Genomic DNA, 10,532 nt, shown 5'->3' with positions numbered 1-10,532 from the left:
GAAATACTCCCCTCTAGGAGCAACTCCCAAAACATTGAGTCCAGATGTAGGATGAGTCAATGAAGGCTGATGGACTAATGTCATTGTATATCAATCAATTCTAAAAAGGAGGTTCCATTACCCTAAGAATACCTCAACGAAGATATTCAAAAGCATCATTTGATGAGGGATTTGTAAAAAATGTTAATAATTTGTTCCTTAGTAGCCACATAATCCAATTTTACTTCTTTCTCAAGAAATGTCATTTGATTGAAAGATGTTTTTTCCTTGAATGTAACATAGGGTTCTTTGAAATATTTATGGAATTTGAATTATCAAAATGAATAGTAATTGATTTATCATAGATAACTCGAATATCCTTCAATATTTGCTTCATTCAATTAAATTGGGTACAATTAATTAATAGAAATATCAACACATTAAGATTTACAAATAGATAGTGAAATACATTTTTGTTTTTTACTTAACTAAGAAGCTAACCTTCTCCCTAAGAATAATGATCCTCTACTAGTTCTCTTTTTGTCATCAAGATTACATTCCCAATCTAGATTAGTTTATGCACAAATTATAAAATCATCATCACTATACCATAATCGATAATCCATTGTTCCTGTCAAATACCTAAGTTTTCTTTTAATAAAAATGACATGCAATTCCTTCATATCAACTTGATATCTAGGAACAATTCAAGTTGTATTAGATATGCTAGGTCTTATATGAGTTAGATATTGCAATTCACCAATTATAGATTTGTATATGGTCTGATCAATACTCTTAGATTCATCATTCTTTATAAATTTACATCCCATAACCATTAGTGTTCCCACTAGTTTGAATCTCTTGTACCAAATTTCTTCAATAGTTCTACTTTCTCTTTGATATGAAAATCCATGTCTTAATTTGAGTAAGTTGTAAACCAAGAAAGAATTTTATCTCTCCTATCATAGAAATCTCAAATTTATTTTGCATATCATTAGAAAAATATGAACTCATCTTATAATCACCACAAAAAATGATATCATCTACAAAGACTTCAACAATCAAAATGCTTTTAGAATTACCTTTCAAGTATAAATTACTGTCATATTTACCTTTATTGAATCAAAGATTCTATAAATATTTGTCTAACCTTGCATACTAGGGTATACATGCTTATTTTAATAGATATAAATCTTCATTCAATTAGTAAACCATATCCTTCTAATTATCCACTGTAAATCCATTTGGTTTCTCAACATAGACTTCTTCATCAAGATCTCCATTTAGAAATGTCGATTTAGCATCCATCTAATATAGCTTGACATTTTTGTAAGTAGAATAAGAAGGAATATTTTTAACAACTTCAATTCTAGCAAGAGGTGTAAACGTCTCATCATGTGAACATTCTTTGCAAACCAATCTAGCTTTATTTCTAACCACTACACCATTTTCATTCAACTTGTTCCATATTACCTATTTAGTTCCATTAACATTTTTAACTTTAAGTTTGGGACTAAAATCCATGTCATGTTCTTCTCAATATGTTCTGATTCTTCTTTTATAGGTTTAATCCAATTACCATATTTAGAAGCTTCATTAACTCTATTAGGCTCAAGTGAAATTAAACATATTTCATCTCTAACAATATTTTCTCTAGTCATAAATTATTGATTCTTATCACCATAATTTGATCTTTAGTATGATTATTCTTTACATACCACATAGTCTTCAGAGCATGAAATTCATCAAGTTCAATTCTATTGTCAATATATTCAACTGAACCTTACACATCTCTATTTTATTGGGAATAAAAATTCACCACACACAATTGGTGTGGTTGGGGGGGGGGGGGGGGGGGGGGGGGGGTTGGTGGTGGTTGGGGGGGGTGTCACTTGTGAGAAAATCAAAACATTAAACCATAAAAAACTTATCAGATTTGAAACCTTTAAAAAATAATGCAAAGAAAATAACAACATACCACATAACACAAATATTTTTTTCTTGAGGAAAACATAATTAAGGGAAAAAACCTGGTGGGTATCAAACCCACAAGATGATGTATTAGCACATATAAAACCTTGCTAAAGGTAGAATGAGGAATGCACATGCATTCAAACAATCTCCTAGAGCTCAGTTATCTAGAACAAAATGGGAAATAACCAAAAGAGAATAATAATTCATTGTGGACAAAAATCCAATGAAATGAACTGACATAAAGAATCAACTATGCCAATCAATTCCTTTGAACCAAAACATTAGATTCCACTTATACCTCTTCTCAAATAGCTTTGATATCTTTTCTGATAAAACTCACATCAATACTTTGATATCATAATAATCCCTTGTCAATACACACTGAATTCAAAAATGAATTCACTTATAAGTCTCAAAATAGATATTAAGTCAGCTCAATATGAGACCTAATACTAAAATAAATTACATCAACCAATGCGATTCCATAAGCATCGACTAAAACATATATAGAACTCCTTGCAATAATAATTAACATTCTATCATTAAATAGAAAATATCAATAATAAAAATAACATTTTTTAGACTGAGTTGACCAAGAAATAAACTCCCGTTCTCTGTCCAATGAGAAAATTAACTGAATTTTGAAGTAGTTGTGAATCAAGATTACACCTATAAAAAGATGTAAAATCTAGTTATCCTATTGGAACAAGGTAAAACTCTTAGGCTATGGGTAATACTATGGAGAGAGTAAATCTTTGGGATTAAAAGTCTAGTTTCTTATTTGGTATCACATAAACTAAAATTAAGCAGGAAAAGGGATGAAAAAGTGAATAATGATAATGAATACTAAACCTAAATAAGGTGATACACCAATGATTTGTATGCAGCTTCAATTAAATCAACACAAATTATCCATAATATGAATGATTCAAAATACACAGAGAAGCACACAATTACAAATATGTTTATGCACAAGGACCCAAAATCTTTTTCTTTGAAGGAAACTTAGGCTTTACCAATTTTCTGCATAAAAAATAAGGACACAAACAAATACCTTCTATTATAAGTATTGAGATTCAAGTATGCAATAAGAAATATAGCTTAAATGAAGGAAAAATACAACATAAACGAAAAACAACTCACAGTATTGCACAAGAATCAAAGAGAAGGAACCGATGAATCTATATAATCAATGCTAAAAAATCTCTACTACAAAGTGCTCCCATGATCCACTAGAAATTTTGCAATGTGGAAAAAATTGAGAAAGAAATAAGGGACCACACAATGAGGTGAATATTCAAAGCTGGATATACGAGCCCAGGTCTTCTTCAAAATTCAAGTCAGCAATCTTCCATTCAAGCAATGGAGGCTCTTCCCCTGATCTCTCCAATAATTTTCTATTTATGCAATGTGTTTATTCAGATAGTATATTAGGAGCTGCCATGGCTTGTGTGGTATTTGAATGCATTATATCAAGTACTATCTAAAATATAAACATTTTAAATAGTTCTAAAACATATTATAATAAAAGTATACTACTTTTGTACTTATAAGTAATTTTGAAGGAGAATGATAAGATTTATTCTTGTTTTCTGCATTTTGTACTTTAACTTGTGTATTCAAACCATTATGTAATATGCATGAACAATAACTTAAAAGACACAACTCAATATATAGACAAGTTCAACATAGCAATTTAGGAGGTAGGCTAAATTGGTAACATTTTTGGTGACCTCTTAGGGGTGTTTTCCTACTAAACAGAAATAAACCATCTGCCTTATGCATATACATTGGGCATAGAATCTTGTTGAACATTTAGAAAAATGAATCTTGATAAACTTTTAGAAAACTAAAACACTCTTGCTGAAAATAAACATGCCATACCATACTAAATATGAAACTATAATTGAAGCAAAATTAAAAACTGAAGCAAAACCATGAAGTCTGAAATCCATGATGAAAAATCTATATTTGTGCATCATGATTAGTATGAGGTAGATGGTGTATTTATGACTATTAGATCCTCTCTTTTTTCTTCCTGCATCATGGTAATGATGATTGGCGGATGGGCTTCTACCACTACTTGTAGATTTGTGTACTTAAACATTCATTTTTGCAATCTACCATAATAACATGTGTGTGGTTTTCTCCAAGGTTGTTGAATGAGTGGTATGCATAGAGTGAACAAAACCTTCTTGTATTGCTACTATGAGGCATATTATTGATGGAATAACTTTTAAGGGAAGAGTATACATATCTTTGTGGTAGTTTGTAGGAATGTGTGTAGCACACTTATTGAAATCAAGTAAACCATGACTTTGTAAGCAAGAACCTGAAACAATCTTGTTGTTTTATGATATTATAATTGATCAAAACCAACTTTTGATATATATTAGTAGAATAGATTCCATGCTAAGTGTAAATGAACTAATTTTGCTCAATAATGAAGTGCACTAGTAATAATGTTCAATATCTCTTTGAAAGTTGTAAGGCATGATGTGTGATGGTTAACCTATTGTGAAGTGTAGATATTGTGCATAATTCATAGCATCAAAAAGAGTTCAATATTTTGGATTATGTATGATATGTAGATTTCATAAAATCTTGACTATGACATATGGTATCTTACCACTTTCAGCTATACAAACAATTGACTACAAACACACTGAAAATTGATTTTGAATGTGCTAAAATAACACTTATTGAAATATGAAAACTTATTAAATTCTAATCTATTGTGCAACTGCACTTATTTACAAATATGGAAAAATACCTCAAAAGCAATGTTTGAGGTGAATCCCATTGACCGAGATTCCCAATTTCTCTCTTTCAAGTGTAGACAAATAGAAAGCATTGTGTGGTGTAGTTGCTATTATGATATATAGACTAGCCCCTATGACATCAAACTATTTATTCTTTCTAGGTCTACTTTTCAATTTATTCCATTTTAATAAAATGTCTCCTAGCTAGAATTGCTTGGGTGATGTTTTCTTATCAAATGTTCTTTTCATTTGAGATTGACAATGCTCATTGTTTTGCAAAGCACCTCTCATTTTCTCTTCTAATTAATTGAGTTGATTCAGCCATATAGTTATAGGCTCCTCATTAATTATATCCAATTGATGCATCAAATTTAATGCTGGAAACTCAACTGAACAAGGTAATCTAGCTTCCTTACCATAAACCAATGTATAAGGGGACATACCATTTGACCTTTTAGGAGTCATTCTATCAAGCCACAGTGCCGATTTCAAGTTTTCATGCCAAGAACGTTGATTAGCTTCAAAAGTTTTCTTTATAATGCCAATCAAGTTCTTATTAGTGGATTTGGCTTGAACATTACCCTGTGGTTAATAATTTAATGAAGTATTCAGAGACGCACATTTCTTAACAACCCATTCGACAATTTTGTTTCCTGTAAATGCAAGTGAATTATTTGAAATAATCAAATCTAATACACCAAATCTGCAAATTAAATTGTCATAGAAATTTAAAACAACAGTCCCATTTGCATCTCTAAGAGCCACTACTTCAGTCCAATTTGTAAAATAATTAGTGGCTATCAATACCCACTTATGACTTGCACTTGAAGGTGGGTTAATGACGCCAATAAAGTCTAGACCCCATTTCATTAATGGTTGGTCCACTTGAATGGGTTGCAAGAGCAGTGTTACTAATTTTTCTTTACCAACAAAAATTGAACATTGTTTGCACTTCCTTACCCAAGAATGTACATCCTTAAAGACACTTGGCTATTAATAGCCTACCTTCATCACTTTAAGTGTTGTAGCTCTTGGTAAGAAGTGGCCTCCAACTAGCCCTTCATGAAAGTGATATAAAATATGCTCAATCTGATCTAGTTTAACACATCTTAGCAAAAAGCCTTGAAAATCCTTCTTAAATAAAAGTCCATTCAATAAATAGTAAGGAATATGTAATACCTCCATTTTCACCTTTCCAAACCTCCAGGACAACATCTTATTTGTAAGAAGCTGATCATATCATCCACCCAAGCATTTTGAATATTAGGAACAACATGTTGTTCATATTCAAGTAAAGCTAAAGAACATCAGCATCATCATTTAAATCATTATGTCCATTTCTAGCAAGCTGTTCACATCAACCTTTACCTCTTACCAACTTAGTAACCTTAATTTCAATATCATATTCCATTGCTTTAGTGATCCAAATAACTCTCTTAGTATTCAAATCCTTATTTAGCAAGAAATCCTTAATAGAAGGGTGTACAACCATTAGTTTAATCTTATTATCTGAAAGAACTTGCCTAAATTTTTTAAGACTTCTTATAACAACAAGGACATGTTTTTCCACAAATGTATAATGCAACTCATAATCCTTAAGTCCTTCATTGGAAAATGCTAATGGCTATTGAAAAACTTCACCATTTTGTGTACTAACATAGCAACAACACTATCAATGTTCCCATAGGCATATTAAATTAAATCTTTTAAACTTTTTGGATTTAATAAGGTGAGAGAAGAAGCTAATGCTTCCTTTATTAGCTAACAACTATGTTTACTTGCTTTAGTCTAGCTAAATGTCATGTTTTTTCTAAGCATACCTATTAATGACATTAATAATTCAAAACTATTTGGTATAAATCTCCTCACAAAATTAATCCTACCCAAGAAACTTTGAAGTCCGTTCTTATGAGCTAGAAGTGGTAAAGCAAGAATGACACTTGCTTTTTCAGTTTCAAAAGAAATACCATCTTTCCTACATCTTTCAAATATAACTCTTAAGTGTGAAAATGATATGTTGCATTTTTTGAAAAAATAGCGATATCATTATGATAAACAAGTACAAACCTATACATCAAGTTTAGGAAAGCCTTATCCATTGCTTTATAAAAGGTTACACCCACATTTGATAAACCAAATGGCATCTTCTAATAAGCCATAGTTATCCATTTGGTTGTAAAGGCTATTTTATATCTATCCTCTTTCTTGACCAAAATTTGGTTAAAACCAGAGAAATGAAAATTGTTTTGAACTTGAAACAACTTGTGAAATTTGGTCCATTGATGGAAAAGGATGTCTATCCTTTAATGAAGATCTATTTAAGTCACAAAAATCAACACACAATATGATCTCTCCATTCTTTTTCCTAACCAGAACAAATTTTGATACCCAAGAAATATGCTTAATAGAGAATATAATGTTTTTGATTAAGGAAAATAGGTTTTGAAGGGTGCCTGAAACCATTTACAGGTCTTATAATTTTCAATGAAGTTAAAACTTAAAAACAAAAAACCTTAGATGAAAAAGGCAGCCTGACAAAAACAAGGTGACCAGGGTGGCTTCATAGATAACACAGTGCTCTACTACCACCTAAACAAGTTTTAAATGGGACCCTAAAACCCCATGGTTACAAAAGAAGACATCTAATCCCAAACCATGTCAAACTAAAAGAGAATAGGCCAAAGAGACTAGGATAACCAAAAAAAAGGGACAACCTCAAAAAAGACCAGGCGAGTAGCTAGAAAAGAAATATGAGCCTCAAGATTTACTTTTAGATCTTGACTTTTGAGATTGTAAAGACATATCAAATGATGGAAAAGAGGGGGCTTGACCTTTTTTCCTTTTACTTTTGTCCATCCATCCTCCACCATCCCAGAAGCCTTCCACTAAGCAAAGTTTTCCAAACCACAAGCATCCCCCAAAGTCCTCTCAACTAGGGAAGAAGTACCACCACCACACAAAAGAGGAGCAATAACTCCCCTTGGAGCTAGAGCCACATGAGGAGCAATAATCGAATAAGAAATAGTAGCATTCAAAGGAGGGACAATAGGATTGGCCACCACCATTTCATGAGGAGAAGCAATAGAATCTACGTCTAAAGAATCCTAAGAAGAATCAACCAACCCACCCCCAATAGAGGGAGCTTTTTGAATAAAGTAGTGATCATCCAAAACCCCCTTCCACCAAGAAGGTGACTTTTTCAATCTAACCTTTTTGAAGGAGAATTGTGCTATGAGGTGGCCATTTTTATGAAATTTCCAACATCTGAATGGAATGCCCTCATAATCAAGAAGCTGAATCTAAGAGCCATTGGGAGAAGCCAATTTAATCATTTTTGGGAGCCCCTTAGAGACATCTATCTCCACAAGAATGTGAGCATACATCATTTGAAACACATTGAAAGACACTAAATCAACTAACGAAAAATCCCCTAGGGCCTCCCCAATAGCATCTAGGATTGAATCCAGCCATAAGTGAAGGAGAAGATTAGGCAACCTTACCCACAAAGGAATCTTTTTAAAGGACTCAATTGACAGATCAAAATCCACATACCATGGTTTGGCCGTCAAGGGGAACCTCTCCTCCTTAGAATCAAATTTCACAATGAAAAAGCCCCTTTCCATAAGGAAAATTTGGATAATATCTAAAACTATAGGCTCCCAAAATTTGGAAATCTAGGCATGCAAATCCAACAGAGAGGGCCAAAAACCCCTAAAACAAAAAATGGCAGCAGCAAAGGAGAGGTCCTCCACATAAGTAGAAATCTCATCGACAAGATTAGACTCTAGATTGATCACAATAGAGCTACTTACTGTAATAGGCACAACAACATGGGGGCCTTGGACACACAACCTGACCACCAAGACCAACCTCATAGGCAGCCATATTAGCGTAGGAAATGGTTGAACCATCCACAGCTCTTGGGGAATGAATATCCCCACTAGGATTAGGAGAAGCCCTAGCCAAAAAAGTAACTGAGGGGTCATCCCCTGCCTTGGGAAAAGGACAAAACCCTCCCTCAAAGACTGCCTTGGAAAGGGTAGGAGGAGCTTGATGAAATGGATCAGTTGAAGTAGGAGCAAAAACTAGGTTAGATGTGGTTGTAGGAGCAAAAGCTAGAGCAAGAATGAAAGTCAAATTAGTTTCCATAAAGCCGAACATAGGAGCAAAAGTCGGATGTAGAAGCCAGGAAATTAGAAGCCGAACACATAAATTTTAGGCTCAAAATATTATTGTGCATATAGGGAATATAATGTTTCTCTCAATTAATTTATTCAATTATTTTATCATGAGAAGCTCTAAATTTGGAATTATTGGCCTCTATTTTTGTCTATCTAGTTTTGCACCAGGTTCTAGTTCAATGGTATGCTAAGCAATAGTAGGGTCAAATCTTTTTAGGTTTGAATAATTCCAAGAAAAAATATCATGGATTTCATTGCATAAGTTAACAAAAGTTTGACACTCTTCAAGAGCTCATACCTTTCCGAGTTTTAGAATTTTATCTTTTGTAGCTTCAATATCTTCATAATGTTCTTCTTTAATACGCAAACTAGATTTTTATCCTTTCTAAGTTGATTATCGATATTAAAAATGGATTATGAGGTAACTAAACTTTTGGGCAACTTGTTTGTCCTTAATTGAATAATTTGATTGTCATATTGGTCCTATAAATTTTGTTGGTTTGGCTGAGAAAATTTAGTTCCTTCTCGCAAAAAAATTAAGAATATGTTGATGAGATTCAAAAATTTGTCAACTTTCAACATTATTTGGTACATCAGGTCTAACAATCACTTTTACATAATTTTGTCCTTTATCCTTGCTCATTTTAGTTGGAATATCATATTGTGCACCAACTGCAACAAGTCTGTCAGCATATTTATTTTGATTCCTAGGAATAGATTGCAAGTTAAAATCTTCCAATCCTTCAATTAAATCCCATACAACATGCTTATAACTTTTTAATAGATCATTTTTTTTTGTATGGATGCCTATAACTTGATTTACAATAAGTTCTAAATCTCCAAAAACTTGTAAGCAACTGATACCTCTTTTTATGGCCCATTTCAATCCATGCACAAGTGCTTCATATTCAACAATATTATTAGTTGACAGAAGGATGGTTGGAAAATTAGGGCCAAAGGTACACAGGTAACTATCCAAACACTTTTTTGAGTAAACACAATAGAAGCAAATAATAAAGAACAACCCCACAAAGAGAAGAAATAACAAATGTCTTTATTGATTCATCAAATTATCCATGAACATGCCTGACCATGAGGCCTTCTGGGTTAGGACCAATACAAGATTGGATATACATAAAAATGCATCCAACATGATACAACTATGATAAGATATCTAGACCTTCACTTGCTAACTTCTATGATTCTTCTACCTAATTGTTTATCCTCATTCTACCTCTAAACATGAACTAGAATCACTGCTTATACTTGCCAAAAATTACTTACATAAGATTCTAGATCTTTACATAAGAGAAGGTTGACCTCATAATGAATTGTACACATTCTAATGCATGATCCTTACATTAAATTCATGACTCAAATTAGATAAACAAGTCCAATCATACTAAGAACTAATCATTGACAAACTCGGTCAAAGAAGGAACTAAGCATCAATAAATCAATGAGCTCACTCGACACATGTAGAAACTTGACCAAAGTAGGAACTTGGTCATCACAACGAACTCGACCACATTGCATATAACAATCACTATTCTCAGCCAATACTAGAACTCACCAACAACTGCAACTTGACGATAATTGACATAATGCACAAAGATGAACAAGATAACAAGGTAAC

Source organism: Cupressus sempervirens, chromosome 11 (assembly GCF_028749045.1).
Source record: "Cupressus sempervirens isolate cs-2001-9-10 chromosome 11, ASM2874904v1, whole genome shotgun sequence".
Lineage (NCBI taxonomy): Eukaryota > Viridiplantae > Streptophyta > Pinopsida > Cupressales > Cupressaceae > Cupressus > Cupressus sempervirens.
The sequence above is the reverse complement of the archived record's forward strand: the minus strand, read 5'-3'. Positions refer to the sequence as shown.